The sequence below is a fragment of the Macrosteles quadrilineatus genome, unplaced genomic scaffold, assembly GCF_028750875.1.
Source record: "Macrosteles quadrilineatus isolate MER2022 unplaced genomic scaffold, UCM_ALF_1.0 Scaffold_6__1_contigs__length_79288215, whole genome shotgun sequence".
NCBI classification, from domain to species: Eukaryota; Metazoa; Arthropoda; class Insecta; order Hemiptera; family Cicadellidae; genus Macrosteles; species Macrosteles quadrilineatus.
The window spans coordinates 72,770,928-72,781,097 of NW_026542599.1; the positions used below are offsets into that span (position 1 = coordinate 72,770,928).

The following is a 10,170-nucleotide window of genomic DNA, read 5'->3' on the forward strand; positions in this document are numbered from 1 at the left end:
ACAGGGGAGTGAACCTGAAGGGAGGAAATTTTTCAGGTGTCAACTTTTATGGGATGGTTTTATAAATGTATCGATGCCTTGGAAACAATTGAAAATAAATATGGATTCGTACAGTGGGATTAGATTATAAAATCAGAAGCTGGTCATAGTTCCAAATGATTCAATAGAATTTATTCGCCGTTCAGGCTTTATCACATACATTTACAAATCTTTGTTTTTAATACAAGATAAAACGATAAAACATACCCAACCCTAACCAGTAGAGTAGGTTTGTTAGGTACTTACTCTGGAATCATTGGGTATACATCTTGGGATATGTATAATCAATGCTGAAAATCATATTCTTCTTGTCATTTTCCAATGAGTAAAAAAGCTCCAAAGGGGGGAATGGCCGGCATTCTGCTCATAATGGTCCTCCTACGGACGGTCCAGGTCCAGGTAGAAAGGTGAAAAACGTCAATATTATGGCGTCGGTCTGCTCCTGTTGTTGATAGTTTCTACAGTTAAAATCTTAAGTGGATTTATTTATTCAGAAGTGCCGTTCTTTAATATTATTACGAACACTCTTCTTTGACATGTTTTCATAGTGCTTGTAAGACAGTGTTAAACTTGAATTAATGGCAGACGGTGACGATTTCGGCTCCAAAAGACACAAGAAACACAAAAAGGAGAAAGAGGGTAAACATTTTTTGTTTGACTTTTCTGAATAATTTTCATATGCCTGCCTACATTACTCAGCTTGTAAAGTCACATTTTGTTAGTTTATTTGGCTGCACTTTACTTTACACTCATTCGAATGGAAATATCGATCAATATATCGATTGTTCGATAAGTTATATCGTTTGGTTAATTAGGTAAGGTTAACCTAACCTAACTAAACAAACAATATAGGTATCGAATGAAACAATCGAACAATCAATAGTTTCATCCGAACGAGTGTAGGACGTAAAGTAAAGTGCAGCCGTTTATTTTAGTCAATCCTACCAGGCCGTAACTTACCTAGGCCTAACTTATATGCCTACAGTATTTTTTGGTTAGCCTCCAGGCCTATCCTAAAAATAACACAGATAGTTGCCTAGGTCTAACTAATTAACTAACCAGATCTCTTTTCTCCCAGACCCTCATTGGATAGGCTAGGTACAGTTTCTTAACACAGGGCTAACTTAACTTAAATATCGATTGAGGCATTTCTGAACTTTTCTTCTAAACCTTTAAGGCCCTAAACCATTCCTACGATCCTAATAAACGATAAATACCTTTATTATTATTTAAGGTGCAGAAACCACAAAAAATTGTGTAAATATACAGAACTAAGTTAATAAAGTTACTTTCCTAAGGCACAGAGCACATCGCACACCTAAGTTATTTAACTTTGGAACAAAAAGTGAAACTTACGGATTTAAACCTACTTCGGTTGGAACTGAAACAAATAGTGATCTTATTTAGACATGTGGGAAGCCAGGTCGGGGCTTAAGTATACAGGTTCGTGGCTGTTCGTGTATTGAAGTTATGTTAGATTAAGAAGGTAAAGCGTAGGTTATAACTTAGGCAATCGGGTTGTTTATTGATGTTACACCCATGTTTTTAGGTACCGTATTATCTTTTGGAATAGTTGATTAAGTGACGAGACAGTTTAAAAAATGCTTTGCTTGTCTCGTAGTTTAATCATTTAGGTACTAAATACCTACCTTACTAACTTACATATGTTCTAGAAACCCTGATAATTTAGCTTTTCATAATATAGCTTACTTGGTTTATGTTTTGTTTCAGAGAAGCCCGGTCTCCGGTTAATCCTCAAGGTTGGTAGTTCCTCTACCCCTGAGCACAGTAACGATTCCCACGGTCCCGGGGCAGGAGGGGACGAAGAGTCGATGCAGTCTGTAGGCTCATACCCTCCTGGGCAATATGACGACAGACAGCACAAGAAGAATAAGAAGAAGAAAAAGAAGAAGGAAAAGGACAAGGATAAAGAAAGAGATAAGCATGACAAAAAGAGAAAGCACCATCATAAGGCAAGTCAGCGAAAACGTTTCTGTTTGTTTGCTCTAAGCTTTGAAGTTCTTTACTGTTTGTTTCTTGAAGTTCTTTACTGTTTGTGTCAATATGCTTTAATAATACAATATATGAGTCAAATCAAAGTATAGGTCTACCTACATTGAGAGGGATTCAAAATTTACTTTTGGTTCAAGATTCACAAGATCTTTATTTGTCATTAAGTTAGTAATACACAATATATTTATCAAACAAATAAATATATAAGTTAGGCTTGGTCTATATTTTGATCTAATTTGGAAACTACATTAGCCTAATTTCTTACTAAACTATTAAAATTTTACAACAAAAAACACTTTTTTACCCAGCCCTGTTGCAGCAAACCTAAGTAGGCTACATGAAAAATAATTCTATTTAAATAGGGAATAAATGTGATATTTTTAAGGAGACATTATATTGTAAATCCAATCAGGCAAATGGAAATTCACTTAGTCTGCAGGTTTGCTGCGGTGGGGGTATTTTTCATTTCTGGGGATTTTCAAAAAATTTTCTTTTTTGTTAAAGTTACGGGATTTCAGAATTTTGTACTTTACCCATAATTGAAATGTGAATCTGATACGTTGGTAGCATTTCGTTTGCAAGGGTGGTAGTGCTGATAGCAGACGGCAAGTCGAGGAACGCAGCGAATCACCAAACACTGAGCACGTTCTAGCGGTACATCGAGGAACCTTCCTTTATCAGTCTATATTTAATTCTTTTGTCTATGGCTGTGCTGTAGTCTCTAACGATTTTAGACTATTGCAATTGTTATTTAATCTGATTTTAGGAGAAGAGAAAAAGATTAAGAGACGAGTCCAGCCAGGATGATATCAGTATGGGGGAAGAATCTCTCCAGGAAACACCTCGGTCAAAGAGAGCGGCCGTGGACAAAACTCCCGACGTAGGAGATGCACCAAGTATGTAGAACCACCACATGTGACAAATCAATTAACCAATTTATTTATTATTTTCTTATAGGCCTAATATTTTATTTTTATAGGTTCTGGTGGCCATAGCTTAAAGTATATTTTTCGATGATTTTGTCATCTTGTAAACATTAATTTGTCTTTTACAAATTTGAAGGTTTTCAGCTGAATCACAGTTTAAGATTTGTAGATGTGTCAAGATCAAGGAGAATGGATAAAAAATGTTTTTAAGACATTTCCCCTAATCCAATCATTTTGTTTATCACTCATTAGGCCTACAAAAAACTTCTATAAAAAAGAGTGTCTTGTGTTTTTGTTCAAAACAATCCATATTGGACTCATCATACAATAGATTAGCATTAGGCTATTCTCACGTCCGTTTATAGTTGCCTGTGTTTTGTTATGGGAGTTACCTCTGCTGTTTAGTATTGGCTTTAACATTATAGCTAACATAAGTAGTAGTAAGGCTTCCACACTCATTAACATAATGAAATTGTCCTCAGAGTACCTAAGTTCTGATGTTTGGCCTCTCTGCTGACAGCCATAACAGCTCTGGAGATTTTTCTCTGCAAGGCTAAAACGTCAGCACTTAGTAATAACAAAATGCCTTGGTTGCCTGCAGTCATTTGAAACTAGTGTTACATACGTTTCCACTTGAATGCTTCATCAGGAAAATTAATTATCCACTGTAGCTTCTTGCATGACATATAAGCTTACACAAATGATAAATACGATTATAAGGTAACATTGAATCAGTTAAAAGCCGTATAAATCATTGCTGTACACCATCAACCATTTTAGAGGCATTCAAACACAGTATTTTTGTTGCCAGTGATTGGTAGCCCTGGCAGTAGAGAGCCGCGGCTCTGTGTGCAGTTGCTGCGGCAACGCCAGGAGATGATGTCTGCTAAGAGCCCGCTGCAGAAGCTGCTGGACAATCTGCAGCAAAGCTTGGAGAAGAAGGATCCGCAGCAGTTCTTCGCTTGGCCGGTGACGGATCAGATTGCCCCTGGATACTCGCAAATCATTCACCAGCCGATGGACTTCAGCACGATGCATCAGAAGATTGAGGATAACAATTATGCCACTTTGAAGGACTACGTGGTGAGTCAAAAAGTGTTAACTCCATGTTGGAGTGTTAGCTCAGTCGAGCATCTATGGTCATTAAGTTATTTGATTTACAGTAATACTGTTATATACGTTAAGCGTAGTTTTGTGTTCAAAATTGAGATTCAACCGTAATTCTGATATAGTGTAACCCAGGATTGAAAAGCTATACAAATAATATTGCATTTTCAATACAATAAAACTCATCCCTAAAAACTTACACTGGAACGCAAAGGTATTAGTGTTCATCACACTTGATGATAAACAAAGTTTGGCCTTCTTGGAAATCAGGCTATCACTTAGATACTTAGATGAAAACTTAATTTTTGAAAGTAATATAATCAAATCATTTAAAAAAAATCATTACTTAGCTGGAAACAATACCAACGGTTTTGGCCTCCAGATTCCACTGTGGGGCCCTATCCTTCGATCACCCCAACTTAACACATCTCAGGAACAGAACCCCTTATTAAGCAACAGCCTTTTAAATATTGTAGGATAGCACAACAAGTTATTGTCATACAACTGTACACACACAACATTTGGTTACCAAACACTTAGTTGTTACAATAGATTTTAATTCTATTTAGTTTTTTGTTTTTCCAGGATGATTTTAAACAGATGTGTGGCAACGCCATGATCTACAATCACCCAGAGACTATCTACTACAAGGCTGCCAAGAGGTTGCTGCATGCTGGACTCAAATTTGTCTGCGAGGAAAAGATCAGGTTAGCCATTGCAGTTGATTTTTGTGGTTTACCTTAACTAGTTTGTACAGCTATTTTTTTTTCTTGGTCCATGAAGAGCATTCAAAACTAATTGGAGTAGTTTTGCATTGTTTTGATCATGTAAAAAATAAGAAGAATAGTTGATTTAGGGTGTCTAGACAGATATCCCCGACAAAAGTCCCTGATGGTTAATTTGGATCCCAGATGTTCTGAAAACCTCCACAATTTATTTTGTGTCCCCAATGTTCATGATAGTTGGGATTTGCTCTGTTAACCAATTTAATTTCCTTTTAACATGATGACTGATGAGCTAAGTGGACTCACCGAAGGCATCTCATCTGACAACAATGTGTCTTGAACCAGCTGTTGTAGTATAATTAGGCTAACAGTATTGCATTAACTCTTAAAGTATCACTAAAAATTTCATTGCGTTAAGTCCCTAAACCAATAACCCCTTTAAACAATTTATTAGGGCAAAAACTGTAGACGCCCAGGATTTGAGACTGAATTGACCCTATGGAAGCCTTGCGGTTAAATTTAAACAACATTTTCTGTTCAGGTCTATGGCAGTCACAATGCCGTGGATGCTACAGATCCCGAAGGAAGCGCTTGGGTTTGACCTTGGTCCTGCTGGAGGTCACAGCCCCCCCACTGACAGAGAGGCGGGGGAGGAGGAGAACGTACCTCCACCAGCTCACCCCCCAAGACGGGGGCCCAACTTTGTGCCCGAGTAAGTTGTTCAAACGCAAATATTAGTGTTGTTATTGTACAGTAGATCTTAGGTGATGACCGCTTCCTTTTGAATGAGTAAGACTCGAGGCCGATGTTATGGATATATTTATAATCCAGTTGAATAGTTGTTTGCCTCGAACATGGATTAGCTACGAATCCAAAACGTCGGCCCCTAGTCTTACTAGTGACTTGAAGACCTTAAAATTAAAAGAAAACGTTCTTTTGAAGCCGTTTCTTTTCAAATCCTCCAGAAGCTCTAAAGTTTGAAGACAGATGATAACTTTTTTCAACTGGAAAATAAATTTTATCATATGCATATCAGCTGCAGTACATTTTTCAATTTTCAGGAGCAAGTTTGAGGCTATACCTGACGATCTTACGCCTGACGAAGTTCTTGAACAGACTCGTAAAGCTGCACAAAAAGTGAGGCAACGTCTTGATCTGAAGAAAGTCAACACCAAGGTAATACAAGACACCAGTAAATGCTTTAAATTCTGCCTTTTTGGATCTCTTGAAGAATTCTCATTGAATGTTTTTTAAATGGAAAAAAAACAGAATAATTTTAGCTTGGAGTCAAAAGGTCATCTTAATTGCAAGAGATGCAAAGTAGGAAATAATTGTAACAACTTGAGTTTGGTAAGATTTAAAGTTGAAAGAGCAAAAGTCTCAGTATTATAGGAAAACCAATTAGAATCTTCTATAGGCAGAAAATGAACATAAAAATTAATAATACCAACTCGTTCTTATTGACTCCTTAATCAACTTGAATTTGCATGAGTAGCCTATACTGAAGTCTAACTGTATTTTACTGCTTGGCTTTTTAAAACAATCGGTTATTAGCTTGAATTACTACATGTGCCTTCAAAGTTGAGGTAGTGCGTGAGGTAGTAGAGTTTTCAAAATAGAAGATTTTATGTTCTTTTTAATTGGTCCTTTTTTCTGCGTTTGTTTATTTGATAACAACAAGTCTTGATTTTATTGGACTTAAAATGCCTACCACATGTGCATGTTTAATTGAATAAAAACATTCAATTTCTCAATTGGGTTGGGTTAGGTTTCTACCACATTTTCATATCCATTTAAAAAGCGTACGATTCCTTCAAAGCAAGTAGACTAATTTAGGTTGGGTAGACAATTTTTATGTTCATGTAGAAATACTTATAATTTTCATTCTCACATTCACATTCACTCATCACATTTTCATTTATGATTAAAAAAAAAGGTTCTAACAGCTAAGGTTGGGTAAGGTACTTCATTTTCACGTTCAATTAAAGTAACTTTCAATTCACATCCAATCGGTTAGACTAAAAACATACAGACTGAGCTGTAGGCTAACAGCATGTGTTGTACGCTTGATGCTGTGGTGGATGCAAGCATTGTGTGTGTGGTGACAGATGGGATTCCTGCGCACGCAGAGAGACGGCACCACGTCGCTGGCCATCCTGGTGCCGACAGAGGGTCTGGACCCGGAGAGCAACGAGAGACCCGTCTGTCTGGGTCAGCTACTGGCAAGATACAACACGGCAGTGGCACTCTGCAAGGCTTCCGAGAGGACCGCAGGAACATGAGCAAATCTGGTGGGTTACTGTATCTAGTTAGAATGAATAGAATAAAGGGATATCAGCTGGCTTACCTTTTTTCTCTCTAAGACGTTAGGCTCTAGCCAGGGATTGTTTCACATTACTTTAGGCTAGACTAGGGATTGTGGCATTATCACTTAGATAAACCCCATCGGTGATTTGGCGAGATTTGATCCGTGACTTCAGAGACTGAAGTCCTGCGCTCTAACACGAGACCAGTTCGCTCCCCGGTTTACCTTCGGAAAAGTCTAGAAGACCATAGTAAACACACAAAAATATTGAGCAATTCACTTTCTCTAGGCTACACTTGACAAAATTTGCAAGGTCACAATTTTTGTTCTGTGTGCCTGTGTATGGCCTACCTGGACTTTTCATAAAATAAAGTAGCTGATACCCCTTTCATCTAAAAATCATAATTCTGGTTTAAAGCCGTTCCTTAAACATCTAACTGTTAATGATGGATGAAAGGGGTAAATTTGGCATCACTCTGCAGACAAATATGGAGACAATGACAATAGTTCCTAAAATTCTGTGTTTTATATCCTTTTACTTTCAACAATTTTTTTGTTTTAGTAAGGCACTGGACCAACCTATCCACCACAAAAGCCTTAAAACTTGACATGTAGCCATATTTCCCAAATAATATTATAACTGTTGAATGAATAATTTTTTGTGGTGTTTGACAAACGTTTTGGGATCCCCCTCTGGCTACTTTAGTCTTTTACTTTTTAGCAAATTTCCCATAGGCTATAGGGAATAAGCTATTTTAATTTAAACATCCCTCAATTCCGTCCATGAGCCTCTTAGCAATTCCTAACAGCTTAAGGAGGCCAATTTCTGTGTTTAGACACAACCAATTTTCCACCCAGTTGTATTCCATTTAGATTTGGATAAGGACTCCACAAAAATCAGCTGTTTACCGTACTGAATCCAGGCAGTAGTTTTTATTAAAATAATATTAATATTGGCGTGATGTAACCTTTCCTAGACCTTCTTTAAATTTTAATTAACAATATGATTCATGTACAGTGAAGCCTCTGTATTACGGAGCTTTTGGGTCGTACGCTCCGTCCTACGACTCGACATTCGCTAACCTCTCCAAGGAGGAGTCCGACCTCGTATGGAGATGATACGGCCGTGCAGTACGCTGAGAGGTAAATATTCTGCATCCAATGTATTTAAAGTAGGCCCATGATAAAAGCTGGTTTGTTTGTGGTAAGCAACCCTGTTGTATAATTTTTTGTTTTATTTCGTGTACAAATGTGAATATGGATCTGTACAATTAATTAATTGCAGGAATAAAAATATAACGGCTAAGAATGTTTACTAATAGAAGTGTCCACAAATATACACATTCGTATTTGACAGTAAATTATTGATTTTAATCGCTATGGGATCCAAACAATTTTTTTTTATCTTAGGACAAATATATTTATGGCTTTTCCCGTGTTTTACTAGTGATTTTTTCATAGTTATTATTTATTTGTTGTGGTGAACTGAAGGTGTAACACTACTTCCGTTATAATATTATTTATCCTATTACATTGAATAACACCCACATCGACACATAGGTAGGTTTGCTAAAGATTTCCTTTTAAATCAACCATGTTTATTCCTTAAAATTTTTTGTAACGCTTTCTTGAAATAAGAATAGTATTCACCTTGTAGGTAGGGTTGAAAAAAAAAACATGATACTGGTAAACATGTTCTCAATTGTAGGTGATATACATTGTTTGTTTTGCAGTATCCTAAACTTGCCAAAGACTGCGACTACACTCTGACGATGGTAGACAACCTGCTAGATCTACTGACTGGGGGAGATCACCGGAAGACTAAAAAGGTACTTCTAACAATGTTTCTATGTTTAATAGTTTGTTTTATTTTGATTTTGAGGTATGCGGGATAGTGACATTTTATTTTGAATGGGATAGTTAAGACTAGAAACTTATACTAGCTTAAAGGCAGGGTTATATTATGCCAACTGCTATGATTCAGGTGTTGGAGGAGCGTAAGAAGTTCAGAGAAGAAGAGGAGAGGGTACGTCAGCTGATGACCCCCGCCACAGCCACCCCCCACGGCGGGGGATGTCAAGGTGGACGTGTCACAACTCCGTACACTCGCAGACTTGGGGATAGACACCTCATTCTTGGACCAGTTAGGTAAGTCCAACAGTTAATTTTTGCTACTAAGATAAAATCCAAACTTTATTCTGATGCAATCCTATAATCTCTATAGTCAGTGGCTCAGTTGATAAAGCAACATACTATGAAACCAATTCAATATACTTGAGTACATGAACGGTACAGAAAGGTGTACATTTACAACAAAGTAAAAAAGACAAAAAACAATGTGGCAAAAACAATGTGTTTAAAGTTACTTTATACAGTGGAACTTCGATATCAAGACCATCGATAACAAGTCTATCTTGATAACAAGTGTAGATTTTAAATCCCCTAGAATTTATTTGACTCCTAATCACATATTGCAAACCTCGATAAGAAGTCAACCTTTGATGAAAAATCTTATTTAATAATACCCCATGAGAGTCTTATTATCAAGGTCCTAATGTAATTTTTACCCAAATTAGGGCTTTCAAATGTAGGCCTATTTATTTTGCAATTAAAATGCTTTTTCTTTTGTTATTACTTTTTTAGCGTTAGTTGCTAATTTTAATTTTAATTTTTTTATTTTTATTAATTGTATGAATGCTTAATTATCTAGACAATGTCTCCTTGTTTGAGCAAATTGTTGTTTTTACATGTTTACACAGCTCTTAAACAAAAAAATTAAAAATTCACTTTAAAAAAAAAAAAATCCTAATCATTTTCTTTAGGAGTTTCTGATCAAATTAGTGTTAAATAATTCAAAAATCAGATAATAAATTATGTTTTGACTTCAGAAAAGGCTGGCAAGGAGGATAACGCAATGCAGGAAGAGGGTTGGACCAGACATCGGCTCTGTTGGAGAAGTTACAACAAGCACAGAATGATCGGCCTCAGTGCTCCTCCGCCTACGCATCTGGGCAACATTATGCACGCCTACGGAGACTGAGCTCAACCTAGGTAA

General features: G+C 36.8%; 1 pseudogene; it reads left to right on the forward strand.

Moving 5' to 3' along the window:
- Positions 1–444: 444 nt before the first annotated feature.
- Positions 445–10,170, forward strand: part of LOC128997637 (bromodomain-containing protein 7-like) — a 91,372-nt pseudogene continuing 81,646 nt past the window's right edge.